The sequence below is a fragment of the Aythya ferina genome (assembly GCF_964211825.1).
Source record: "Aythya ferina genome assembly, chromosome: W".
Classification (NCBI taxonomy): domain Eukaryota; kingdom Metazoa; phylum Chordata; class Aves; order Anseriformes; family Anatidae; genus Aythya; species Aythya ferina.
In genome coordinates this window covers 7,064,925-7,075,028 of record NC_140313.1, presented here as the reverse complement: position 1 = coordinate 7,075,028, position 10,104 = coordinate 7,064,925, and the positions used below count along the sequence as shown (strand labels likewise).

Sequence of the window (10,104 nt, the reverse complement as noted above, 5' to 3'; positions counted from 1 at the left end):
ACGTAGCATATTCCTGACCAATCTTTTGGTAACCTTTTATAGGCCCGTTTGCCACATATCCAATAATGTCCTTTTAAAGCCCACGTCCCATTTGGAAAAGGACCATCCCAGTTTTTTCTATTCCTTGGGGCATGAAAATACAAGGTGTTCTCGTTACCAAGTGGCCCCGTTACAATGTTTGCTTCCTTAATACTCGTATATATACACTTCCAAGCCCCTACACTAGATTCCCACTCACAATTACAGCTAATTTCTCCTTCACAACTTGTCATATTATTGGCTGACCAGAAATGTTTAAAAAACACTTGCGTCCCGTTCTCATTTTGCCACCTCCAGCGGTAGATTTTTACCACATGCTGTTCCCTAGTGGTGTTATCACGCTGACAACTCAAGATTTGAACATCGAATTGTCCTTTTGATTGTGCTCTTGCCATGGCTTTACACCCAGGTCCAAAGAATTCCTTAGATGAGCATTTCAGCCAAGTCCCATTTTTCAGCTGGACATGTGTAGCATTCCATTTTCCTTTACTTGCTGTACAGTTTATAGGTCTACATTCAGGATCAGTACATTCATATCCAGGGGACAGAGTCCATTTACAAATGCTTTCTCCCACCTTTACTGTTCCTGTTCTGTTTAAACAATATATACCTTTTTCTGATGAATGCAATTGCCACGGGCCTTCTTCCTCTTTCCAGAATTGTGTTCCATTATGAACTTCACTTAAATTACTAACCCACCATTTAGGTTCGACTGGGCCAGCTACCCAAGGCCAACTTTCAGCTCCTCTTGGTCCCCCACAAACCCAGCAATTGCTAAGATTAAAAGTCTTAGCCACTTCCTCCCCCAGAATAAAAAAATTATTCCCATGGCTCAATTGCCCTTGTAAGAATAGTACCAGGAAGTATAGCATCCTTCTCATCCTTCTACGTCGTCCGGGGGGGTATGTAGGGGTGTGAGAAATGTCCTCAATCAAGGGGTTGGATCCACTTCCAGAATCTACTTAAACTGGTGTCACTGTTCAGCCTTCGAGGGTGGTTCAGCTCCTGGAAAACTAATTACAATAGGTTAAAAAAACTCTTACTACATACATACATTTTTCATCTGCTCGCTTGTTTCTTTTTCTGGGACAGCTTGATTTCAGTGCGGGAGAAGTCCGGTCGAGGCCCTCACACTCGGCAGTCAATACCCGTAGGGGTTGCCTCCCTCGGTAGACTATACACACTGTACACACCGCAGTGGAGAGTCCTACCCCGGTCTTGCCTTCTCCCCTTTCTTCATTGCAGGCTTGTCCCCTTCTTCTGGTATTTCATGCAGAGCAGGCCCTATTTCCGGAACATTAGTTCTTTTTATTTTTAACTTCAGTTCCCCAGGAGCGGACTCAACCTTCCAGGTTTTGGGTATTTATTGGTCCTTTCACTCTGGATGCATGGGTCCAACCCCTTTCTGCTGTTCTCACAGCTGTTTCAGTGGTAAGTAAAACAAGATACGGTCCCTCCCACCGGGGTTGTAAGGATTCTTCTTTCCAAGTTTTTATTAAGACCTTATCCCCTGGTTGTATTTGATGGGTGGTAAACCCTAAAGGTGGTGTCTGAACCAGTATTCCAATTTCTCTTAGTTCTTGCAACCTCTTCCCAATAGTAATTATATATTTCTGGATACTTCGATCCTCAACTACATTATCCCCCAGGGGCATTCCCTGTGAGTAAGGCATACCGTATAACATTTCATATGGTGATAATCCAGTCTCACTGTGTGATTTAGTTCTTATGTTTAAAAGTGCCAATGGTAAACATCGAGTCCAGGGCAATTGTGTCTCAATCATTAATTTAGCCAATTGATGTTTTATTGTTTGATTCATTCTCTCTACTTTCCCTGAGCTTTGTGGGTGCCATGGAGTATGATATTCCCACTGAATACCTAATGACTGACATAATAATTTTATTATTTTAGAAGTAAAGTGTGTGCCTTGGTCAGAATCAATGTACTGGATTATCCCATATCTAGGTATCAGATGTTCCAATAAAATTTTTGTCACCATTTGTGCTGTAGCTCGTGCCACAGGATAAGCTTCTACCCATTGTGTTAAATGATCAACAATTACCAATAAATACTTGATTCTCCCTACTTTAGGCAATTCAGTAAAATCAACTTGTACTCTCTCAAAAGGCCGATATGCTGTTTTTCTTCCTCCCGCTGCCGCCTGTCGAAATATTTTCTTATTTATTTTCTGACAAGTTAAACAACCTTGTGTGATTTGCTTTGCTATTTCAAAAACCCCTATACAACCAAATTGTTTAAGTAAGTGATTACTTAATGCTCTTGTACCCCAGTGTGTTTGGGTATGCAAACGTTCCAATATTTGTCTTGCATAAGCTTTTGGTAACATTTCTCGCCCATCTGGCAATGTCCATTTTCCTTGTTCTAATTTAGCACCTATTTTCTCCAGTTTTGTTTGTTCTTCAGGAATAAACTTCTTTTATTCTTCTTGTCTTTCTTCTTCTTGTCTTACTGTGGTGGTTTTACCGTGCTGGGCAGCTAAACCCCACAACCGCTCTCTCACTCCCCCTCCTTTAGATAAGGAGGGGGAGAAGTAAAGCAAAGAACAACTCACGGGTTGAGATAAGGATAATTTAATTAAAGGGAAATAATTATAATAATTAAATAAAGACTACCATGAACTAAACAATTTAACTAAGGGGAAATAAAAGGGAAAGGGGAAAAAAGGGAGGAAAACAAACAAACAAAATAAATGAAAGCTATATGGAAGTGCAGAGGAAAGAAATTACTCTCTACTTCCCACAAATGAGCGATGATTGACCACGTCCTTGAAGCAAGGCCTCAACGCACGCAGCCGGTGTTCGAGAGGAGGACCGACGTCTTCTCAACGAGAGCCCACCCCTCCCCTCTTCTTCCTGTTTCCACCTTTTATTGCTGAGTGTGACACCACATGGTATGGAATATCCCTTTGATTGGTTTAGGTCAGCTGCCCTAGTGATGTTTCTCTCCTCACTTTTTTGCCCACCCCCTAGGAGGGTTAGAGAAAGGCCCAATGCTGTGCCACTGCTGCTCAGCAGTAGACACAACACTGGTGTGATAACACTGCTGTTCCAGCTACAAGTACAGAGTACGGCACTGTATGGGCTGCTGCCGGGAAAGTTAACATTCCAGCCAGACCCAGTACACTTACTTCTTCCTGTACTATATTAATTTTAGCAGCCTGAATTCTTAAAGCTGCTTCCTGAGCTTCTTTATCTGCTAGATTATTTCCCCTAGTGTGGTATTCCAATCCTTTCTGATGCCCTCTTACATGTACTACTGCTATTTCTTTAGGTTCCCTTAAAGCTTTTAAAATTTTCCTTATTAATTCTTGATGTATAAGATTCTTCCCTTGAGTATTAATTAAACCTCTTTCCTCCCAAATTTTTCCAAAGGTGTGAACCACTCCATATGCATATTTAGAATCTGTATATATAGTTCCACTTTTTCCCTTTAATAGTTCCAGGGCCCTGTATAGGGCATACAGCTCACAAGCCTGAGCTGACCATGATGGACTCAGGGGGCCTGATTCCACAGATTCCAGGTGTTTATTAATTATGGCATATCCTGATTTTCTTTTTCCCTCTACTACTCGAGAGGAACCATCTATGAATAGTATCTCTCCCTTTTCTAATTCAGTATCTCTCAAATCGGGTCTCACTTTAGTCTGGGTCTCGATTACCTCCAAACAATTATGTTGTAGTTCCTCTGAGGGTTTTCCAAATAAAAATTGTGCTGGGCTCTGAGCAGAGGTTACCTTCAGTTCTAAATCAGGGGAGTCAATTAGTATAGCTTCATACTTTAGGATCCGGCTGTCTGTTAACCATTTCTCCGCTCTCTGTTGTAAGACACTTCTGACATTGTGTGGAGTATACACTTTTAAGGGAGCACTAAAAGTAATCTTTCTCACTTCTTCTATCAATAATGCTGTAGCAACCAAGGCTTGAAGACAAGCAGGCCACCCCCTACTTACTGGATCAAGTAATTTGGAACAATACCCCACGGGTTTTTTAATTCCTGCCCAATCTTGAGTAAGGACTCCATATGCTGTCTGGTTTGATGTGTTCACAAAGAGATAAAAGGGTTTCTCTAGATCTGGGAGACTTAATACAGGTGCTTGTATTAATGCTTTTTTTATTTCTTCAAATTTTTGATCATCTTCTGTGGACCACTTGAATCGATTATCAATTAGTTTTTCATATAAAAATTTAACTTTTTCACTCTAACTTTCAAGCCACGGTCTACAATATCCTAATAATCCCAATGCTTGCCGAATTTCCTTTTTAGTTTGTGGGGGTCTTAAGGAGAGGATCCCAGATACCCTGTCAGGATCCAATTTCTTTTCTCCCCTGCTTAACCAGTGTCCTAAGTATTTTACCTCCTGTTCCACAAATTGTAACTTTGATCGGGACACTTTTAATCCCTTTTCCCCCAGAAAATTTAACAAATTAATAGTGGCTTTTCGGGTTCCTTCTTCAGTCTCTCCAGCTATTAACAAATCATCCACATATTGCAATAACTTTACCTCCCCAGGTAATGTAAAATCTTGTAGAACTTTTTCCAAAGTTTGTCCAAATAGATTCAGTGACTCAGTAAACCCTTGTGGTAGCACAGTCCACCTTAATTGTTGTTTTCGTCCTGTCTCCGGGTCTTCCCACTCGAAAGCAAAGTAATCCCTGGAATTTTCATCTAAAGGACAGGTCCAAAAAGCATCTTTCAGATCTATTACACTATACCAAGTATATTTGGGAGAGACATGACTCAGCAGGGTGTAAGGATTTGCTACCACAGGGAATTTAGTGATTGTTCGCTGATTTACAGCTCTCAGATCCTGTACCAGTCTGTATGACCCATCCGATTTCTTCACAGGGAGGATGGGTGTATTGTGAGGTGACATACACGGTTCTAAAGTCCCTTCCTCCAAAAGTCTATCAACTATAGGTTTTAATCCCCTTCGACCCTCCATTGGTATAGGGTATTGTTTAATTCGAATAGGACGATGTGGATCCATTATCTGAACATTTATGGGGTCCATTTCCATTTTTCCAATTTCTCCCTCCTTATACCACACTAAAGGGTTAATAACTTCTTCATCTTTTTGGGTTAAAGTGTATAATTTGATTTGCAACTTATCCCCTTGACTCTGAATGCTTAAGTTCAATTTTAAAATCAAATCCCTTCCTAGTAAATTGTACCCCGCTTCAGGAAGCAAAAGTAAATCATTAAGACAAATCTTTTGATCGGTTTCTATTTCAACATCTTTTAAAACGGGAACCTGAAAGGGCTCCCCTCTTGCCCCTATTACAGACGTATAACTCTTCCCTTCTTTTATTCCCTCTGGGAGCTTTTGAATAGTGGATCTTTCAGCTCCTGTATCTACTAAAAATAGTACTTCTTCTTTATGGGGACCAATTAATAGTTTTATCAAGGGCTCTGTTGATGTTGAAGTCCCCAGAAGATATAGCCCCTGACACCCCTATTCTTCTTTAAACATTTTCTCGTCTTGTTCCCGCTTACGCCAATTCTTCTGTAAATGTCCTCTTTTTTGACAATAGTAACAAGCGGGGATCGCTGAATTCCCTTGAGAAGGCTGACCTCTAGGGGTTTCTTCTATACTTCTTCTCTTCTCCCTCTCTCCTGACAAGGGCTTTTTCTGACTTTCTTTTACTGCTGCTACAAAGATCTTGGCTTTTGTTTTTTGTTTCTCCTCATCTCTCCTGACATATACTTTTTGCGCTTCTCTAAGTAACTCTTCTAATCCTCTCTCTTGCCAATTTTCTAACTTTTCTAATTTCTTTCTTATGTCCACCCAGGATTTGGCTACGAATTGTGTTCTAAGGAGTGCGGTTCCAATTGCTGTATTCGGATCGATCCCCGAATACATTTGTAAACTTTTCTTTAATCTCTCCAACCATTCTGTTGGAGATTCCTCTTTTCCTTGTTGTTCATTGAATGTTTTATTAATGTTTTTTCCTTGTGGAACCGCTTCTCTGATCCCTTGTATAATCATTGTTCTCAAATCTCTCATGTTTTGTCTTCCCTGGGGTTGCTGGTGATCCCAGTGGGGATCCACATTTGGCCATTTTTGATCTCCTGGGGGTCCAGCTTGATTTTGTCTTTCCCAAATCCTCATTCCAGCTTGCCTAATCATTCCCCTTTCCTCAACAGTAAATAAGATTGCTAAAATGGATTGTATTTCTTCCCAGGTATAAGTGTTAGGACCCAGGAATTGATCTAGTCTTTCGGCTACTCCGAGGGGGTCATTTAACAGAGTCCCCATTTCTTTCCTAAAAGATCTCACCTCTGTGGTGTTTAAAGGGACTGCCACGAACCCAAATCCTCCCTGATTGCCTCCAAGGGGTACTTCTCTTAATGGATATAGAGAGGTTTCTTCAGGTACGGCAGTCTTACTTCTTGTGCATGCAGCCGGAGGCAGGTCTAATTCTGGTGCTGTTTGTGGTGGAGGCAGGGACCATGGCTGCACTGCTGGAGAGATTACCGGAGGGGGAGCCGGGAGAGCCGGGAGCGTGTTATTAGGACCCAGAGGTGGTGGTGGTAAATTATCCAGCGGCTCCCATTCATCATTCTTTTCTTTTTCCTGCTTTTCCTCCCCTCCAGAATCCTCATTTGTTTTTAGTGCTAATATTGAGGCTGGATGTGGAGTCCCAATCCACAATTCTGCATACTCACTTTCTTCCTGACAGAAAGGCTCTTTTGAATTAACGTATATATTCAAAGCCTGACAAATCCAATCATCAAAAGATCCAAAAACAGGCCAGAAAACACATGGTCTTAAAGGTTTTTTTGGCCATTCTATCATACAGTAATGAACCAATTTTAATTTATTTTTTCCTTTTCTGGGGCCCCTATTGATCCAATTTCCAATCATTATTCCTAATGGACTTTCTGGTGGTATATCTGGTATTTCGCTCCCTTTCTGGTCCTTGGTCTTTGATTTTATCTGACCTATCTGGGAATTTTACTAGTGGCAATTCCCACAGCCCTTGGTTGCCCCGAGTGAGAGTGTCTTGCAGGGGGCTTAGGACCTGTCACCCACCCACGTATCACTCCATTCACCAGCCCAGCCCCCCCGACAAGAGATTAGAACCAGTGAGAAAACAAAAAGACTTCTATGCCTCAGACTTTAGAAGCCTCAGTTACACTCTCACACACAAACACGGGCAACCGTACCTTTACCCAACCGGACGGTATCTTACGAATCAGTCGTCTTCGTCCAGAGTCCAACCGGACGGTATACACAAGCGTCTTCGTCTGGGATCGAACCAGACGGTATCCAAACGACTGTCGTCTTCGTCCGGTTCAATCCCGGACACCGGAACCCAACCGAATGGTATCCAAATGACCCTGTCGTCTTCGTCCGGATCTTCGCGCGCAGAATTACGGGCACAAAAACACAGCCGGCAAGGGAGCTCAAAAAAATCAAAATTCTTTGCTTACCTTTATTCAGGTTCAGGATGGCATTAGTCCCGATCTGACTCAAACAGGAGCCACCAAATGGTGGGGCGCCCCTCCTAGATTAAATCAGAATTCAGGAACTATAGCCATCCCGGACGAGCCCCCAAATTGTTATAAATGGCTCAGGATTCAAATTAGGATTAAATAAAAAAATAGGATTTATTGAAAGAATATAAAGGAATAGAGGTAAGCAAACAGCGCTGGGTGCACCGGGAGTCTCCGCTCCACCAGGACGCACACCAGTTACATCAAGCAGCTGATTTTTATGCTCCTAGACTAATACATATTCATTACTACTTCTAAAAAAAATAGATTATTAAAATTAGCTTCCGGGGTGCAGTCCCTCCTACTGGAGCATGCGCAGTCTCCTCTGGGGTCTCTTCTGGGGGTCTCTAGGGGTCTTCCATGCTGAAGGCTCGCAGTCTTCCTCTTCCCCTTTGTACTTACTGGGCACCATCCCAAGTTTACGGAACACCTTCTTCAAAACACCTTCTTCAAATCTTGTCTCCCAGCCGCCCTTCAGCTTCTTTCTCCTTCCTCTTTATCTCTCGCCCCCCCCCTAACCAGATACCAAAGATCCACATAGTATCCCATAACAGTCACTAGTTGTTATCAGTTGTTCTGAAACTCCCAGACACACGAGTAATTAAAACATTCTTCCCCAGCCATTCACAGACACATCTATAGCAGTGTTAGAAATAGAAGTCCGGAATAACAAAAGCAAACAGGTTCATAAATTTAAGAAGTGATAAATTGACTAGAATGAGGAATGAGGGGGAGACTGGGACACACTGCAGCTGTGGTTCAAGCATTGAATTGCCAGTGCAGGGCCCAGAGGCAGACAGGATTCAAACAATTCAAACAGAATTGTTCTTTATGGACACGAATTGTTAAAACATTCCTCACATAGTGAAAGGCGCTAGAAATAGGCGCACCGGAGGTAGAAAGACGCTTGTAGTGAAAGTCGCAGGAAATAGGCGCACCAGAGATGGAAAAAAACTGGTAGTGAAAGCCATTGGAAATAGGCACACCAGAGCTTGAAAGAAGCTTGTACTGAAAGTCAATGGAAACAGGCTCACCGATGCTGGAAAGAGGTTCGTAGTGAAAGTCGCTGGAAATAGGCGCATGGATCCTAGAAATGAGCTGAGATTCTTAATCGCTGAAAATAGGTGCACCAGAGATGGAAAGAAGTTCATAGTGAAAGTTACTGGAAATAGGCGCACCAGAGCTGGAAAGATGCTTGTACTGAAAGTTGCTGGAAAAGAAGTGCACTAGAAGTGGAATGAAGATCATACTGAAAGTCTCTGGAAATATGCTCATCGGAGCTGGAAAGAAACTTGTACTGAAAGTCACTGGAAATAGGCACACCGGAGCTGGAAAGCAGCTCATACTGAAACTATCTTGAAATACACACACAGAAGCCAGAAAGAAGATCATAGTGAAAGTCCCTGGAAATAGGCGAACAGAAGCTGTTAAGAAGCTTGTACAGAAATTCTCTGGAAATAGGTGTTCTGGAGCTGAAAAAAACTTGTACTAAAAGTCTCTGGAAATATGCGCAGTCACTGGAAAAAGCTCGTACTGAAAGTCACCAGAAATAGGCAAAACGAAGGTGGAAAGAAGCTCGTACTGAAAGTCGCTGGAAATAGGCACACCGGAGCTGCAGAGAAGCTCCTGGTGAAAGTCACTGGAAATATACGCACGAGATGTAGAAAGAAGCTCATCATGAAAGTTGCTGGAAAGAGGCGCACAGGAGGTGGAAAGAAACTCGTCCTGAGAGTCGCTGGAAATAGGTGCACCGGAGCAGTATAAAGATCGGATTGAAACTCTTTGGAAATAGAAGCACAGGATCTGGAAAGAAGCTTGTCCTGAAAGTAGCTGGAAATACGCTTGTTGGAGCTGGAAAGAAGCTCGTACTGAAAGTGGCTGAAATAGATGCTGCAAAGAAGATCGTAGTGAAAGTCACTGGAAATAAGCGCACCAGAGCTAGTAAAAAGCTTGTATTGAATGTTTCTGGAAATACTCACGCTGGAGCTGGAAAGAAGCTCGCACTCAAAGGTGCTGGAAATAGGCGCACCGGATCAAGATAGAAACTCGCACTGAAAGTCACGGGAAAAGATGCGCAATGGAGCTGGAAAGAAGCTCAACTGAAAAAATCTTGAAATAGGCGCACCAGAGCTGAAAAGAAGATCGTAATAATAGGCACTGAAAGTAGACGAATGGAAGCAGGAAAGAAGCTCCTACTGAATGTCGCTGGAAAAAATGCACACCAGAGCTGAAAAGAAGATCGTAGTGAAAGGCCCTGGAAATAGGTGCACCAGAGATGGAAAGAAACTGGTACTGAAAGTCACTGGAAAAGAAGCGCACTAGAAGTGGAATGAAATTCATACTGAAAGTCTCTGGAAATACGCTCATCGGAGCTGGAAAGAAGCTTGTACTGAAAGATTCTGGAAATAGGTGCACCGGAGCTGGAAAGAAGCTTGTAGTGAAAGTCGCTAGAAATAGGCACACGGAACCTGGAAATAAGCTGATAGAAGCTCGTACTGAAAATCGCGGGAAAAGATGCACACTGGAGCTGGAAAGAAGCTCATAGA

The 10,104-nt window shown here is 42.5% G+C and overlaps 1 long non-coding RNA gene across 1 annotated transcript; it reads right to left on the bottom strand.

Annotated features, from left to right (window-relative positions):
* Positions 1 to 413: 413 nt before the first annotated feature.
* LOC311426440 lies at positions 414 to 7,288 on the bottom strand. The gene is made up of 2 exons (XR_014686757.1): positions 7,229 to 7,288; positions 414 to 1,052 (listed from the first exon to the last, which is right to left on the bottom strand). It is a non-coding gene; the product is annotated as an uncharacterized lncRNA (long non-coding RNA).
* Between the last annotated feature and the right edge of the window lie 2,816 nt (positions 7,289 to 10,104).